General features: G+C 50.2%; 1 long non-coding RNA gene across 3 annotated transcripts in view; it reads left to right on the top strand.

Annotated features, from left to right (window-relative positions):
* LOC138259309 (uncharacterized) overlaps nucleotides 1-16,151 on the top strand; it is a 1,077,686-nt gene that overhangs the window by 856,688 nt on the left and 204,847 nt on the right. The window contains exon 1 of one of the 3 annotated variants that reach the window (XR_011198706.1): nucleotides 13,179-14,064. The exons of 1 other annotated variant lie outside the window; for it this stretch is intronic. This is a non-coding gene — a long non-coding RNA (uncharacterized lncRNA). Of the gene's footprint in view, nucleotides 1-13,178; nucleotides 14,069-16,151 lie in introns of those variants that run through there. One more of the 3 variants, XR_011198705.1, reaches the window with a different exon arrangement.

Genomic DNA, 16,151 nt, shown 5'->3' with positions numbered 1-16,151 from the left:
GCCCTGTGCCCATTGCCCCATGGACAACCAATCTTACTCTGCATGGCTTTTGTCTGTGCTCAGTATTGCGTTGGATGCAAGGACTGATTTCCAGCTATGGGCTGCACCCAAACCCCCATGGGCACCGAACAACCTGAGGTGCACAGCCTTCAGTCGTGTGGCCAGGTACTGTATCCACTTTGTCATGAGTGTCCGACACCTAGGGAGTGGCCAAACCCCTGTTGCTTACAGCCTTGGCCTTAGCCAAGACTCTTTGCTTTTACTAAACCTATGTGCATATTACAAATACTAATACGAGTTTTTGCCAGTCCTCTTCATCCATTGGTCTGTTCTGTTTCTGTGTCTGTGTCTTTGTATTCCACCCACTACAGCTTACAGCATAGAGTAAAGGGCCAGCCACCTTCAGCCATTACCTATTTTCACTGTGATGCCATTGTGCCCTTTCACAATGGGCATAACCTCACACAAAGGCCCTCATTACAAGTTTGGCGGTTTTCGGGCAAGACCACCATGTGAAATGGCGCCACCATACTGCCAGTGGTGGCGGTATAGCGACCGCCAGATTATGAGTCACAAAACAGAAACCACCCAAAAACAGACACAAAATCAACACTACCAGTCCAACCCACGGTGAAAGAGTGACTGATCAACTGCCGGCCCCGCCACACCGACACCATTCCGACAGTCATACTTAGAGGCAACCTTCAGCACAGTGGGACATGCATGGTTGTAAACGTTGGTGGTTCGCACCGAGGTGGTACAAAAAGGCACTGCCAAAAGTAGTTAACACCACATAGGCCAGCTCGAATATTCTACACCTAAAACTCATACACACACCATGCACACCTGCACATGCCACCATATAACCCACCCACAATCCCTATCGACAACTACGAGCAGACACACTTGACACAAAGCACACCTCAAAGACAACAAAAACAATCACACAGCACACATTGTACAAATTAACACCACAGCCCACCAGCACCCACAAGCAGCCCCACATCACAACACACCCCACACTTCACCCGACACGCACACCACACACCCAACCCACAACATGTCACACCAGAAGCACCCACGCCAGAAGCAGAACCCACAGGACTCCAGCAGCCCTACCCCTGTAGCTGAGGAACCCCATGCAAGCGAGGGCGTCCAATTAGACATCCAGCCTGGACATGATGCCAAGACCATGGCCACCGCCAGGAAGTGACCCTCTCCTGAACATTCTCCCTTGTGTGTGACTGAGACACCCTGTCCACTGTCCACTCTCATGTCTCCATTTTCCCATGGCCAGCATACAGGACTTGGACTACCCACAGCTGGCCTCACCACATTGATGATCTCAGCTGCCATGACCCCACTCATCACTCCCTCCCAAATAAACACCATTGAGCATAGTTACTGCCTACGTCATTATTTTTCATCAGTACGAATGGAACTGCCAATACATGTGCAACTGGCAACCCATCACACAGCATATGCATGGGAAGGTGACAGAGGGGGGAGCAAAATGGAGGGAGGTCGATCGTGGAGCAGCCAGTGGCTGGATATATGTGTCAAGGGAGGCAACAGGTCAGGCAGGGACCAGAGTACACCACTACAATGTCCTGAAAGTAGAGCAAGACAGGGACAACAATCACTGTAGGAGTCACAGATGGCAACTCAACACAAATGCACTGTAGGAAAAGGTATCCAAGGTAGAAATGACAGTCGAGTCCACAGCCATATGGCGAGTACCAACACACAAAAATAACACATACCAACCCAATGGTACCACCCCCACAGCACCCAGCGCCAGACCTGACACCATAACAACAGCCACCGACAACAATGTAGCACTGACACCCAATGTCGACTCCCAGGATAGATGCTGCACAGATGCAACAACCCTGTGTGGCACATGCAGAGCACTTGAACTGGCAGCTCAGGGAACATTGTACATACATGTTGATGGCACTAGTGCACCAGCACCACAGCTGCTTGACTATAGGCCTGACCTGTACACTGTGAGTACCTAAGTCATGGGCACATATGACACCCCGCCAACCTACCCAGAGGCAGAGCTGAAACCAATACTGTCAGTGGTCACAGACAACAGGTTGTGGCAGGGATGAGGCAGACAGTTGTAGAGGACACATACCAGACAGTTGACACATACCTGCATCTCAGTCAAAATACTGTTGAATCGGCTCTGCCCTGGAGTCAGCTGCATCCTCATCATCCTCCGTTTCATCACTCATGTCCCCTTCATCAGCCACTGGTACAGCTACCCCCTCCTTTGCATCCAGCAATGGGATGTGATGCCTCAGGGCCAAATTGTACAGCATGCAGCAGGCCACAATGATCTGGCACACCTTCTGTGGGTTGTAGAGCAGGGCACCCCTGGAGATATGCAGACACCGGAATCTGACCTTCAGCAGGCCAAAGCACCTCTCAATGACGCATCTGGTATGACCATGGGCCTCATTGTAATGGTCCTCTGTATCTGAAGTTGGATGCCTAAAGGGTGTCAGGAGCCAGGCAGGTTGGGAGAGACAGTCACATGTATGCACAGAGGTAAGAGGCATGTCAAGACTGGGAGGGCAATAGGGCAGGGACACAAGAGTGCAGAGAGCTGTGGGGCACACATATGCAGGTGTACATACCGATGAACCAAGCCCGGTCCCTTGTAAGTGGTGCCATCATGTGTGGGGATGCTGCTTCTCTGCACGATGAAGGAATCATGCACAGAGCCTGGAGCCTGGCCATCACCTGGGAGATGCATTAGTCCACGAGACACACCAGCTGCACATTAACCGGATGGAATATTTTGCGGTTCCTATAGACCTGTTTGCTCCTCCTGGGTGGGACCAGGGCAATGTGGGTGCCATCAATGGCCCCAATGGCATGAGGGACGTGTGCACTCCATAGAACGCAGCCTTGACAGTGGGGAATTCTGCACATTGGGGGAACCGGATGTAGCTGCCCAGATGTTTCAACAGGGAACATAGTACATTCCTCAGGAGGTTGCTAAACATGAGCTGTGACACCCCTGCTGCCAGGTCCACTGTGATCTGGAAGGAGCCTGAGGCAAGGTAGTAGAGGACTGACAACACCTGCACTGTGGGAGGGATGGCATTGGGATGACGAATGGCAGGTAACAAATCCTGTTCCAACTGGGCCACTAGTTCCATTATGGTCTCACAGTTCAGGCAATAGATGTGAATGGCGTGACACTCCTCCAGGATGGCAAGGTTGACTAGGGGCTTGTACACTGGTGCATTCCTCCTCCTCAATCTTACATCTTGCCTGGGAACAGGAGAGAGTGGGTATTGTGTTGTGCACCATAGACTGTGTAGACAATGTTGATATGGCCACAGATCACCAAATGTCACACATGATGCACTAACATTTCACTCACAACACACATTGGACAAGTAAAATGGCAGCCGCCTGTCCTGCATGCATGAGACAGGTAAAAGTGAGGTCATCCCGCCAGCATAACACGTCATGGTGGTAGGCGGTCATGACTGCCGTGCAACTAACCATTGGTTAACACTGTTGCCTATAGGAGGCAGATGCCAATGGTGATCGCCGCTGGAGGTGACGGTGATGTCTGCGGCGGCCGTGACCTGCATTTCATGTGCACTGAAGACCTATCCTAGCCAATATATCACGCCCTGCAGGACATAGGACCCCAGCCTTCACCCAGGAAGAGTTGGAGCGGCTGTGGATGGGGTCTTGGCCCTGTATGGAGAGTTGTATGGGGCACCAGAGTAGCAGGTGAGCTCAATGTCATTGTCCTGTATGTGAGTTGTGCGCATAGGGATGGAGGCCTTGGTAGGTGGCAGTGTGTCTGGAGCATGGACATGGGTGAGGGGCCTAATGCTATTTTGGGTGACGACGTGTGGGTGTGGAAGTGTGATGTGTGCTGTCCACTGCTTTCCCAGGGATGCTAATCTACATGATTGTATCCTTCTGTCGATGTCACCCATGCAGGTCAGCGCCCATCAGAAGAAGGGGATTTGGCATGCCATCACCAAGCTAGAGTGGACCCTAGAAGTCCATGCCCGGCCGAGCACCCACTGCAGAAAGCGGTAAGAGGACCTGAGACGCTGTGCCCGGAAACAGCGGAGGCCCAGCTGGGGACGTCCTCCCAACGAGTGAGGGGTGTCCGTCGGACCCTGACCCCCCTTGTGGCCCACATATTGGTGGTGGCCTACCCTGAGGTGGATGGGTGTTTGAGGGCAGCACAGCAGCCACATGGGGGTAGGTACCCACTCTCACTTGCTACATGTGTTGCCATAGTGGCTCTGGGTGGGCACCACTGGGTAGCTGTGGTGTGGGTGCTTGGTACAATGATGTCCACTATGGGAAGTGTCCATCTGGGCAGGATTGGCATCACAGGTGTGGGTAATGCCATGCAGTCAGTGGTATTGGGGCAGCTTCCTCCAATGTTGAAACTGGGTGGTCGCCTACTAGCTAGATGTGCTTGCCAGCTCATGGCAACAGGATGATTGCACCTGGGGTGTCAGACCATTGTAATTAGTCCATGACAAACACTGTGCCAGGGGTGGATCCCAGTACCTCAATCAGTTGGCAGGCACTGAATGTGTAGCGGGGTAGGGTGCGCCAAGTGGTCACAGTGCTAATTAACAAAAACCAAGTAGGCCTGCCAACTAGCCATGCAGGATTCTGTTGGGAGTGCAGTCCATTACATGCCTGTCTCAACGGCCACGGGAAGTGGGCAGGTACTGGACAGGTGTGGCGGGTATGCCACTCCTGATGTACATGTTTGTATCAGTCAGATCAGTGGTTGACATGTATATTGTTGTGGTTTCCCCCACGGTGTTCTCTAGTTGTAGGATGTGCAGAAATAGGCATAGTGTATCATGCATGGCATCAAATGTTGATGTTCTACCCTGTGTTACTGTTGTGCTGGCATTGACCGATTGCACCCTGTCGCTCTTTCTCTCTCTCTCCCTCCCTGTCCTCCTCTGTCTTTGTGTGCATCAGCATCATCTGGCAAAGGAGAAGGGGTACTGGAGAGTGGGGAAGCTGCAGCCCATGGGACCTTGGAGGCTGACACCAGCGGAGCCGAGGGGACCAGTGGGATGGAGGGCGAGTGCCACGGGGGAGACAGGATCGACCACACCATCTTCTGATTCCTCCTCCGATGGCGGCTCCCTGTCAGTGGTGGACCAATCTGGGACCACCCCAGCACCATCCTTGTCTACCACTCCCCTTACCAGCACTACCCTTCCTGTAGCCCCATCCAGTTGCCCGTACCCGCTCACCCAAGAGGGTGGACATCTCCTTCACTACAGGCATCGCTGCCCCTGCCCTAGTCAGCCTTGCTGCTGTCAATGAGGAGGCTACTGACCTCCTGAGGTCCATCTCTGTGGAGCAGACAACTATCGTGAATGCCATCCAGGGACTAGAATCCCAGATGCAACAGACCAATGCGTTCCTGGAAGACATTCACAGTGCCTTGTGTGTCCTACAGAGATTGTTTCAGGCTCTGACTTCCTCCTTGACGGAAGCCAGCGTCCCTTCTTCTTCCATCCCCCCTCCAGGTACCTGTTCCCATACCCACATCCCTCTCCCTTCACCCATCCAAGTCACACCTACTGACCCACATGCCTCCATATCAACACACACGGTATGCAAGGACAGACATAAGCACCACAAATGCAACCACTGCCATGCACACACAACAGACACATACAGGCATGACAACATCCACACCCTTTACCGACTCCCCCACCACCTTCCCCCTCACAGTCAGTACACCACTCACACCACATCAGTCTCTGATATTGCCACATATGCCCTCACTGCCACCGTCACCACATTGTCTGACCCCCATTTGTGCACTCCATACACCACTGGAGCAGACATCACGACAGTCAACACACTCACATGCAGTACATCCACCCTACCTGCAGACACAACCCCAAAATATACTCACACGTCCCCCCCTTCCATCTCCCTGCATCTCCTCCCTACCTCCTCCCAGTACATCTAAACACCTGCCCTCACCCACCCAACAGTCCCCCAGCACACACATTTTATCCACCCATGCACCTGCACCCAAGGCACCTCCCCGTACACACCTCACAACCATACCCACTCCTTCCACTCCCAAACGTCCTTACCTTGACCTCCCTTGTGTCCCCAAAAAACATTTCCTCAAAAGGTTTTCCCTGTTCCCCACCACTACCCCAGTCCCTGTTCCCCCATTGCCCTGTTCCCTTCCAAGGCCCCTGCCTTCCACCTCCCAGTCCTCCACTGCCCCTCGCCATGCCCCTTCACGTCCTGCCACTTCTGCCCCATCATCTCCAAAGCTCCTCCTGCCAAGCCCAAGCCCATGCCCATTCCCTCCACTTCCAAGGCCAATCCCACTCCCTTCACTTCCAAGGCCAAGACCCCTCCCTCCATTTCCAAGGCCAAGCCCAGTCCCTCCAGTTCCAAGGCCAAGCCCAACTCCCCCAGCTAATCAAACCCTGCTAAGGGCAAGCCAAGGATCCCCCCTTTAAGCACAGACCTAAGGCCCCCCCCTCTAAGCTCACCCCCTTCACCCCTCAGGTGCCTGCATACCTCATTAATGCCCCTGTTGTGTGGAGACCTGCACTTTGCAGTCGGAAGTCAAGTTGGGGTGTCACCTTGTGCCCTGTGTGCTTGGGGTACTGTGTGAGTTTTGGGCTGGCCCTTGGGCTTGTGTGTACATAGTTTTATTCCTGATTTTACCATTTATAGTATATCTGCGCCACAACACCATTGGAATTGATGATACCTATCTAGTCCTGTCTTTCCTTCTACATGTATGGGTGGTGGTAGTGGGTATTAGCGTGTATGCATGTGTGTATGTGTGTGTGTGTGTGTGTGTTGGTACAGGTGTTTGTTTGCATGTCTGTGTGGCTTCCTGTTCGTGTATGTGAAGTGTGTGTGTACATACGTTGCTCCCTCCACTGTATGCTAGGCTGGTGTACTTACGGTTGGTATCTTGATCGCAGTCACTGGTCCAGGAGTTGCATGGCCAGGTAGAGCATTGGGAGGAGCCGCAATTTGCGTGCCATGGCGCCTATGGACGTGCCTGTGTTCCAGAAGGCGGGTGTAACCCTTTATATTGTTTGTTTCTGCCAGGCTTTTGGTGGCGGTGGATCCACCCTGGAAACCCTGGTTATGTGCAACCTCTTAATGTGGTCGTGGGATACTGCCTGACCGCCGGCCTGGAGATGGCTGCAGCCAGCCGCGCCCGCCCCTCTGAGGTGTCGGGCCGAATGGTAACTTGGCTGTGTTCTGCAGGTGCCTTCCCAGTACTTGCAATATGGCGGTCTTCCGCTCTCACAAGAACAAAGTTTTAAAAAAACATAAAACAAACAGTGACAAAGTCAAAGATAAATTCGGGCATTTGCTGGTAAAAAACACCAAACCAAATGTGGTGTAAGTCATTCAGCAATTTCTTCTGAATCCCTATTCAATTTTACTATTGAAAATTGCAAGGTGAATACGCATTTTGGTGCCCACCTCATTCCCTCCTAACACCACTCCCCCCATATAAATGCCTGGACGGATCCCCCAAAAACTTTCCATGAAGGAGCTGGAGTGTCTAAGACTGTGTTTTGAGGAATTTTTTGTTAAAATTTGTCACAGCGCCAAAGTTATTCCTTCAGAAATGTGATCTTAACTATAAATGGTCAGTGGGTATTATAATAAGCCCCTCCTGTATATAGCCAAAAGACGTGGGTCAGTAGAGTTAGGCCAGCTGAGACCTTTGTCTATTCATAGTGTTGGTTTGACACTAAAGAGTGGTTTGAATGCAGACCTTGCCTATAGGTCAGGACCTGCAGCCAACCAGTGCTCCGAACACAGCTGAATGCTGTGCCCTGTGGAGCCTGGCCTTCTGTAGCGGGTTGGGTGTTTGGACACAGGCAAAGCTCGATGGCTACCCCAGTGTTGGTGTGGAATAGAGTGTATAACAAAAAAACATTTAAATTCACTGAAAATCAGAGCTAAAACGGTTACAGTTGTGCCTCAGGATTGTAAAACCACTGGAATCGCAGACATCTCACGCTGTAATGCCTCCATTTTCTTACGATAATGGCATTACTCCTAGTCCTACTCCCTCGCCTTCCTTTTAAACCAATGAGGCCTCCCGCCTCCCCCTAGACCCTCCCTTCCCCTTTTAAACTCCCCCCCCACCCTTACCTCCTCCTGTACAAAAACCAAGCCCAAGCAGCAACTCGGACAGTCCGTACCGGGAGGGCGGGAGGGAACGGAAAAGGAAGGCGAGGGAGTAGGACTAGGAGTAATGCCATTATCGTAAGAAAATGGACGCATTACCTCCCGTCCCTCCCTCGCCTTCCTTTTAAACCAATGAGACATAGCAAGAAAAACACAGGAGACGGACACTGAGTTGCAAGAACCTTTATTCATATCCTGCCCCAAGGACACCAAACACCCTACCCCTATTACCTCATAGAGGATAAGACCCGGTGACCTAATACCGACTCCAAACTACCCAAGTCCGATAGCCTATAATGACGCACAAACGTCAAAGGTGAAGCCCAAGTGGCGGCCCTGCAAATTTCCACCACGGAGGTCCCTTGTAGTTCTGCCACTGTAGCCGCCATACCTCTGCTAGACTGACCCTGAATCCCTTGAGGCGGCACTACCCCTTTCAAGGAATAGGCCAACAGAATCAAAGATCTCACCCACCGACTCAAGGAAGCCGTGGAAGGTTTCTCACCTTTACGTGCCGGACCGAAATTCACAAAAAGCTAATCCCCCTTACGAAAAGAAGCCACCACCCGCAGGTACTCCAATAAAGCCCTGCGTACATCCAACGAATGCAAACGGACCTCTTCCTTTGAGGAGGGATCAGGACAAAATGAAGGAAGGATAACCTCCTGACGGGAATGGAATGAAGAATTGACCTTCGGAATAAAGGAAGGAACCGGAACCAGAACTACCCGATCGGGAAAAACCTTACAAAAAGGAAAGGAACAGGCCAATGCCCCCAACTCCCCTAACCGACGAGCCGAAGTAATGGCTACCAAAAAGAACGTCTTCAAAGACAGATGGCGTAAATCACAGTCCCCCAGTGGCTCAAACGGGGCCTCTGTCAAAACATCCAAAACCAAAGAAAGATCCCAGGAAGGAAAGGAACGTACTGGGCGAGGAAACAAATTAACCAGACCCTGAAAGAATCTAGGCATCAGGTGCCCTTCATCCTGAAGATTCCGCCACGGACCTCTGAATGCCTGAATCGCCGCCCACTGTACCCTCAGAGATGCTACTGACAAACCCAATTGTGCGCCGTCCTGTAGGAACTGCATCACCTCAAAGATAGACGCGCAGGTAGGATCCAACTCATGATTCAAACACCAAGAAGAAAAAACCCGCCACTGTCTACCATAGGAAAGTAAAGTGGAACGCCACCTGGAAGCCAATAATGTAGAACTCAACGCTACAGGTACCCCCAGACCCGTCAAGCCCCGCCGTTCAACTTCCAGGCCGTCAAGTGCAACCTCCTCAATGACACCACTGAGAGGCAGGGAAACTCCAGGGGGGATGGACAAAGAGGCAGAGGCCACATCCTCCCTTCTGCCATCAGCCGTAACAACGGGAACCAATTCGCTCTCGGCCAAAGAGGTGCAATCAGGATAACCCTGGAGCCCAGATCCCTCTCTCTCAACAGAAAAGCCCTGAGAAGTTGAAACGGAGGGAATGCATACAACAGACCCCTCGGCCAAGGACATGACATCCCGTCCACCTCCCAGGCCTGGGGACACCGAAACCGGGAGCAGAAGCGATCCAACTTCGCATTTTCTGCGGACGCAAACACATCCAACACTGGAAGCCCCCAAAGCCGAACCAGATGCAGAAACAGAGACTTCCGGAGGGAGAAAAGTTGAGACGAATGAATCACCCTGCTTAGAAGATCCGCCCGAACATTGACCACCCCCCGAATGTACGTAGCCCTGAGAGAAGGAACCCACTCCTGAACCCACACAAAAATCTCCTTGGCTAGACTGAACAGAGCCCTTGACCTGGTCCCTCCTTGTCGGTTGACATAAGCTTTGGCCACTAAGTTGTCCGTCCGAATAAGAACCGCCGTCCCCCTCAGGGACCCCTGGAAATGGACCAGAGCCAAAAAGACCGCTCTCAATTCGCGCCAATTCGATGACCGACTCGCCTCCCGAGGTGACCAAAACACCTGAACCTGAGCCGACCCTGTCCACGCACCCCAACCGGAGAGGCTGGCATCCGTAGTCACCACCACGGGCCTCAGAGGAGATAAAGAAACCCCTACCCGAAGATGATCTGCATCCAACCACCATTGCAACTCCCTGCGAATCAATCTGGACCCCGGAACCCTGTCCTTCAGAGAACCGGACCCCGGAGTCCACCTTTTTAAGAACCACGTCATCAGGCATAGGAGATGGAAACGCGCCCAAGGAACCAGAAATATCACCGATGCCAAATGACCCTGCAGTCGCAACCAAAGAAGAGCTCGTGGCGCAGTCAGTAATACAACCTTCCTGACCAAGGTCTGGAGTACACCCAACCTCTTCTCTGATACCGATACCAATCCTAGAAGAGTCTGAAACCGAGCCCCCAGAAAAACCAGATCCTGGGACGGAACTAAATCTGATTTCTCCCAATTGATTAAAAACCCGTGGTTTTGCAGGACCCCCAGAACTTGGTCCACCTGTCTCTGCAACAGGACCTGTGACTGGGCATGAATTAAAATGTCGTCCAGATATGGATGAATAAACACCCCTTCTGCATGTAGCAACGCCACCAGGGGGGCCAGCACCTTTGTGAAAATCCGAGGAGAAGATTTCAGACCGAAAGGAAGAACGCAAAACTGGTAGTGTTCTTGATCCACGGCAAACCTCAGGAACCTCTGAGAAGATCTTGCCACAGGCACATGCAGGTAAGCATCCTGCAGGTCCAGTGACACAAGAAAGTCCCCTTGCCTGACCAATGGAAAGATAGTCTGAAGAGACAGCATGCGGAAATGCACTGTCCTGATCCAAGTATTCACCTCCTTCAGATTGAGCACTGGTCGAAAACCCCCTGAAACTTTCTGCACAAGAAAGAGGACCGAATAAGTTCCCCGACCCCTTTCTTTCAGTGGAACTCGGGAAATGGCCCCCTTGACCAACAAGTCCCTTACTCCGTCCAATAATGCCCTTCTCCTTGACCCCCCTGAAGGCAGAGGGGTGGGACGCACCCCTGAATCTGGAGGAACCCTCACAAAATCGATGACATAACCATTGGCCACAATGTCTAGCACCCAACGATCGTTGATACTTTCCTCCCAAGCTGAAAGAAAGTGACTCAGCCTTCCCCCAACCGGCCCTATGCCAGGCCCACAGTGATTGTCAGGACCCCTTCTTGAAACCACCTCGGGTCGCAGGAGCAGCCTTCTTAGGAGAAAAACGTGGCTGAAAACGCCGTTTCCTAAATGAAAAGGATTTGGCCTCCCTATTCGGAGAAGATCGGGAATGCTTCTTCCACCCTTTATTAGAAGTAGAACCCCCTTTATAAGGTAAGGCATGTTTCCGTTCCTTAAACGCCTTGGAAAGCATGGATGGCAATTGCTCTCCAAACAAGTTACGACTTTCAAACAGCAGTCTCAGCAAGGCCGCCTTCTCCCCTGGGTCAGCCTTCCAGGAACGTAACCAGAGGGACCTACGAGCCCCAATCAAATCCCCAGAGGCCAGCGCTGAAGTACAGACCACATCCGAAGAAACATCCGCCAACAATCTGGCCTGTTGCTCCATAACAGCCAGGAGCTCTGAACATTCTGCACCTTCCTGAACAGCCACCGCCAGCTTATCAAAGTCTTGCACCAACGACTGAGCTGCATAAGCAGAATATATACCTGCCCTTAGTGCCAGATTCTCACCGGCAAATGCCCTTTTAAGACCTGAATCCACTTTACGATCCGTGGCATCCGTAGGCACACAATCCTCCGGATTTACCGCCGTTTTACCAATCAGGGTAGCTAAAATTGAATCCAGGCGGACCGAAGGAGGTAATACATCCTCACCCTCAAGTAAATACAGTTTCTGCAGAAATCGTGGAACCTGAGCTTTATCCACATCTTTCCATTCACGAAACACCATATCCTTCACAGGTCCCTGGAAAGGCATGGCAAACTTGGAAGGGGTCTGATATTGAGGAAATAAGTGAGAATCCGAGCTTGAAGGATGAAACACTGGGAAACCCAAATTGTCCCGAACATGTGCCATCACCTCCCACATTTCCTCTCTGGACAGATATTTACCCCCAGATGACGTAGATGGAGCCTCATCACCCTCACTGTCTGACGAGGACTTCCTTGTAGCAGCCGATGAATGAGAAATCCTAGAGTGACCAGCCCTGGTCACCCCTACTTGAAGAGCCCTGGTAACAGCCACTTCAATCATCTTCTGCACCTCCTCCCTGGACATGAGGGGAGTGCCCCTATCCTGTAACTGTGAGCCCCCAGGAGTGGAAACTCCAGCAGCACCCTCCTCCTCAGAGGAGGAAGATGAGACAATCCTACGCCTCTTTGCCTGAACCTTCGGCATGACTATCCAATAAACACTGTCTTACATCCCAATCACTCCCCATATATAGTGACTAGGACCTGCCCCCTAGAAATAAACCAATCCCCAAAAAGGTCAAACATTCCTGGCCAAACAATAAAACTGCGGGCAGAACGCCCGTCCTACCAGTCGATTCCCGGCATCTCAGCCCAAAAATCGCCATCTCGCAGCTCCTCGCTGCTCAGCAGCGTGGTAACCCGGAAATAAAAGCCCCAGCCACAAAGGGCTGGTCGACCCCGTCGGCTGCCCCTCATTCCACGTAGTTCTGAGCAGCCCAGCTGCTCTCCTACCAACGCGGTCAGCTGCCGTACTCCTCGTGGAGCTCCGCACCCCGAGGAGCACCTTTAACGAAGACCTCCAGGCCCGCCGTGCAGGTAAGGGAAAGAAAAAAAAAACGTCTAGCATGGGCTAGACGAAAGAAACAGGAGGAGGTAAGGGTGGGGGGGGGGGGTTTAAAAGGAGAAGGGAGGGTCTAGGGGGAGGCGGGAGGCCTCATTGGTTTAAAAGGAAGGCGAGGGAGGGACGGGAGGTAATTGACAGCGCCCGCCTCGCTTCTAACTTCCAATTACCACTGGCGCAGGGACACGTCAGTCTAACAGGAGTGTATCATGGCGGGCGTAATCCATTGTGCTGTACATTGTGCGAGCCGTGAACGAACTGTCTCTAACTGAGAACTGAAAAAAAGGCGCTGGCGGGGATTATGCTTTGCATTTTCCTTTATGTACAGTTTATAAAAGGTCGGAATCTGTCATCATTAAGCCTTGATGACGCAGGGAGTTTTTCAGTGCAGACCATGTCCCACCTATGAAAACATACAATCCTTTAGCTAAACAGAAAGCAGTGTCTGCAATATGAGAAAGAGGGCCTGTACCAATCATTGCCTGTTACTAGTCTGACCCAGGTATGGTGGCTTACAATGAGCCTTAAATCCATAGAATTCTTCCCTGCTCGCATTCTCGGATTCTTTCTGCAGCTGCCCGAGACATTTTTTTTTCATTAAACTCTGCGTTTGACTTTTCAGGAAAGCTCTGGCGGCTGTGTGCAAATCCCTCGGAGCCTTTGTGCGCCGAGGGACATTTTAAAGACACTGTGAGAAACGGTGGCGAATGGGGGCAGCAGATGAGCGGGAGACCGAGAGGGATTATTAGTTATCGACAATATGATGTTTAAATCCCTTAACATGGCAGGACGAGTTTTAAAAGGTCAGTGCAAAAGGCAATGGCACAGCGCCCTCTTCCTGTTCTTACAGAGTCTATGGCTATCCGAGCAGAGAATTATCACCTGAGCAAAGGTTGCCAACTCGACCTTCTATTACCAGAACAGACCGGAACTGCCACATGATGATACCCCAATACTCTCCGAGAACTACCTTCAACCCGGGCAAACTCAGCCTTCTGTTTAAGGAAGGCAAGATGGATCTTCCTCTCTTCTGGAGCACTGGACTTTTACGATCAGACTTTCAGATACAGAGTCAGTGAGTGAGTGCGCCGTCATTCCCAGCCACCTTCATTAATGAACTTTGTATTTTCTTGGGAGGCTTCACTACTCTGATTTTGTTTACTGACTAAGGATACGGACATGGGCACTGGTGCTTTGATTGAATGAAAATCAAATACAAATAAATACAGCGTGGACTTCCTTTCGAGTGCTCCGAGTTTCTGTAAAATTGTAGACATTTCTCTGTTTAAGGAAGACAAGGTGGCCATTTAATGACCAAGAGGTCATGCATCTAACACATAAAGAAATCAGTCACATACAGTTGGGATCCTGGAACACTTGAATACAGTCAGTCCCTTGGCGTCCCACACTCATCCTGCCATTTGTAAATTTGGCCATCCTAAAGAGCTAAAAATACCTTGAAAATAACAAATTATCTTTTATTAATTCTTTGGCTTCGTTCCTCTATATGGTCATGGAACACCTCGGGTGACTTGCAGTATCCTTATTATGTACTGCATGGGGTACTTTATCCCGTATAAATGTATCTATTGATCTACCTCTATGTTCCTCTCTTCCTCTATACTCACTGAAAAAACAAAGATTAAAGTAACATTATATTTAGGGGAAAATATCAGTTAAAATGTAATGTTTTAAACTAAAAAACACTGAAATTCATTAGTTATGGTTAACTGAAGTAACTATAACTCATGTACTGCCATCCGCAGTGTTGTCATCAATTTAGTTATTTTAGACTTAATCAGTGATGTTATCAATGATGTCACAGAACATGTCATAAGAGTTTCAATATTTGAGGTCTGAAGCAGTGCATGAGGGCCAAGGTATTGTATGGTATTGTATTGTAATAGTATTTATATAGCTCTTACTACCCCTGACGAGGCGTCAAAGCGCTTTTTGGCGAGTAGCACTCTACTCCAGAACCCAAAAGGAATTAGTGGTGGATTAGTATACGGAAATATGAGTACAGTTTTAGTATTATTATGAGTTAATTTGAGGCGCGGATATGTGAGTTTGTTAGTTGGATTGACTGGAGTAATGGAGGGGTGGAGGAGGGAAGAATCCAGAAGTGTAAATTGGGAGTTTATGGTAATAGGATTTAGGCTTGGGATGAGTAAAGGGGGGATGGGGGAGGGAAGAGTCTGTTGTATAGTTACTTCAGTTTACTATAACTGGTGAATTTCAGTGTTTTTTTAGTTTAAAATGTTATTGACTGATATTTTCATCAAATTATAACATAATCTTTAACCTTTGTTTTTTTCAGTGAATTTTTGTTTTGTTTTTATGTAAAGTAAGATAATATTGCCAGACCCACAGGTCCTGGCCCAACTAAGGGGATTTTAATAGAAAAAGGTACTATTGTGGGACTACAGTACCATTTAAGATCATGTGTTTAGGCTCCGGCAGGGGGTCCCTCTGGAACCCCTCCTCACCAGGCAAGGGGTCAGAGTATCCCTACTGTGCCCACCATATGTTCTTTTTATTTTATTTCAGGACATAGGAACTGAGGCCCTGATTATGAGTTTGGTGGGTGTAAAAGCCCGCCCATCAAACTCCCGCAGTCAGGTTACCACCTATGCGGCAGCCCTCCCACAGCCCTATAACGAGTTTCCCACTGGGCCAGCTGGAAACAGCCCACAAAATTGATGCCAGCTCATAATCAAGCCGGCGGCAATGTTGCGGTGCGTCGGGTGCAATAGCACCCGTCACGCTTTTCACTGTCTGCTAAGCAGACTGTGAAAAGCGCAACAGGCTGTCCTTGAGGGCCCCAACACTGTCTCCACCAGCTTTTACATGAGTTTAAAATGTTATTGACTGATATTTTCATCAAATTATAACATCATCTTTAACCTTTATTTTTGTCAGTGAATTTTTGTTTTAATGTAAACTAAGATAATTTTGCCAGACCTAACTATAACATCACTTTAACCTTTGTTTTTTTCATTGAATGTCTGAGTTTTGTTTAACACTATGTAACAATGTAAAGAGATGTTAGTTTAAATAAAGCAAACCTAATGGCTTTGTCAAGGAGTCAGAAAACCATATATACTAAGCTGGCCCTGGCTTTGCCAAGGGGTCAGCACATCAACCTATATAAACCAGACC

Source organism: Pleurodeles waltl, chromosome 9 (genome assembly GCF_031143425.1).
Source record: "Pleurodeles waltl isolate 20211129_DDA chromosome 9, aPleWal1.hap1.20221129, whole genome shotgun sequence".
NCBI lineage: Eukaryota > Metazoa > Chordata > Amphibia > Caudata > Salamandridae > Pleurodeles > Pleurodeles waltl.
This window is presented reverse-complemented; position numbering and strand designations above follow the sequence as displayed.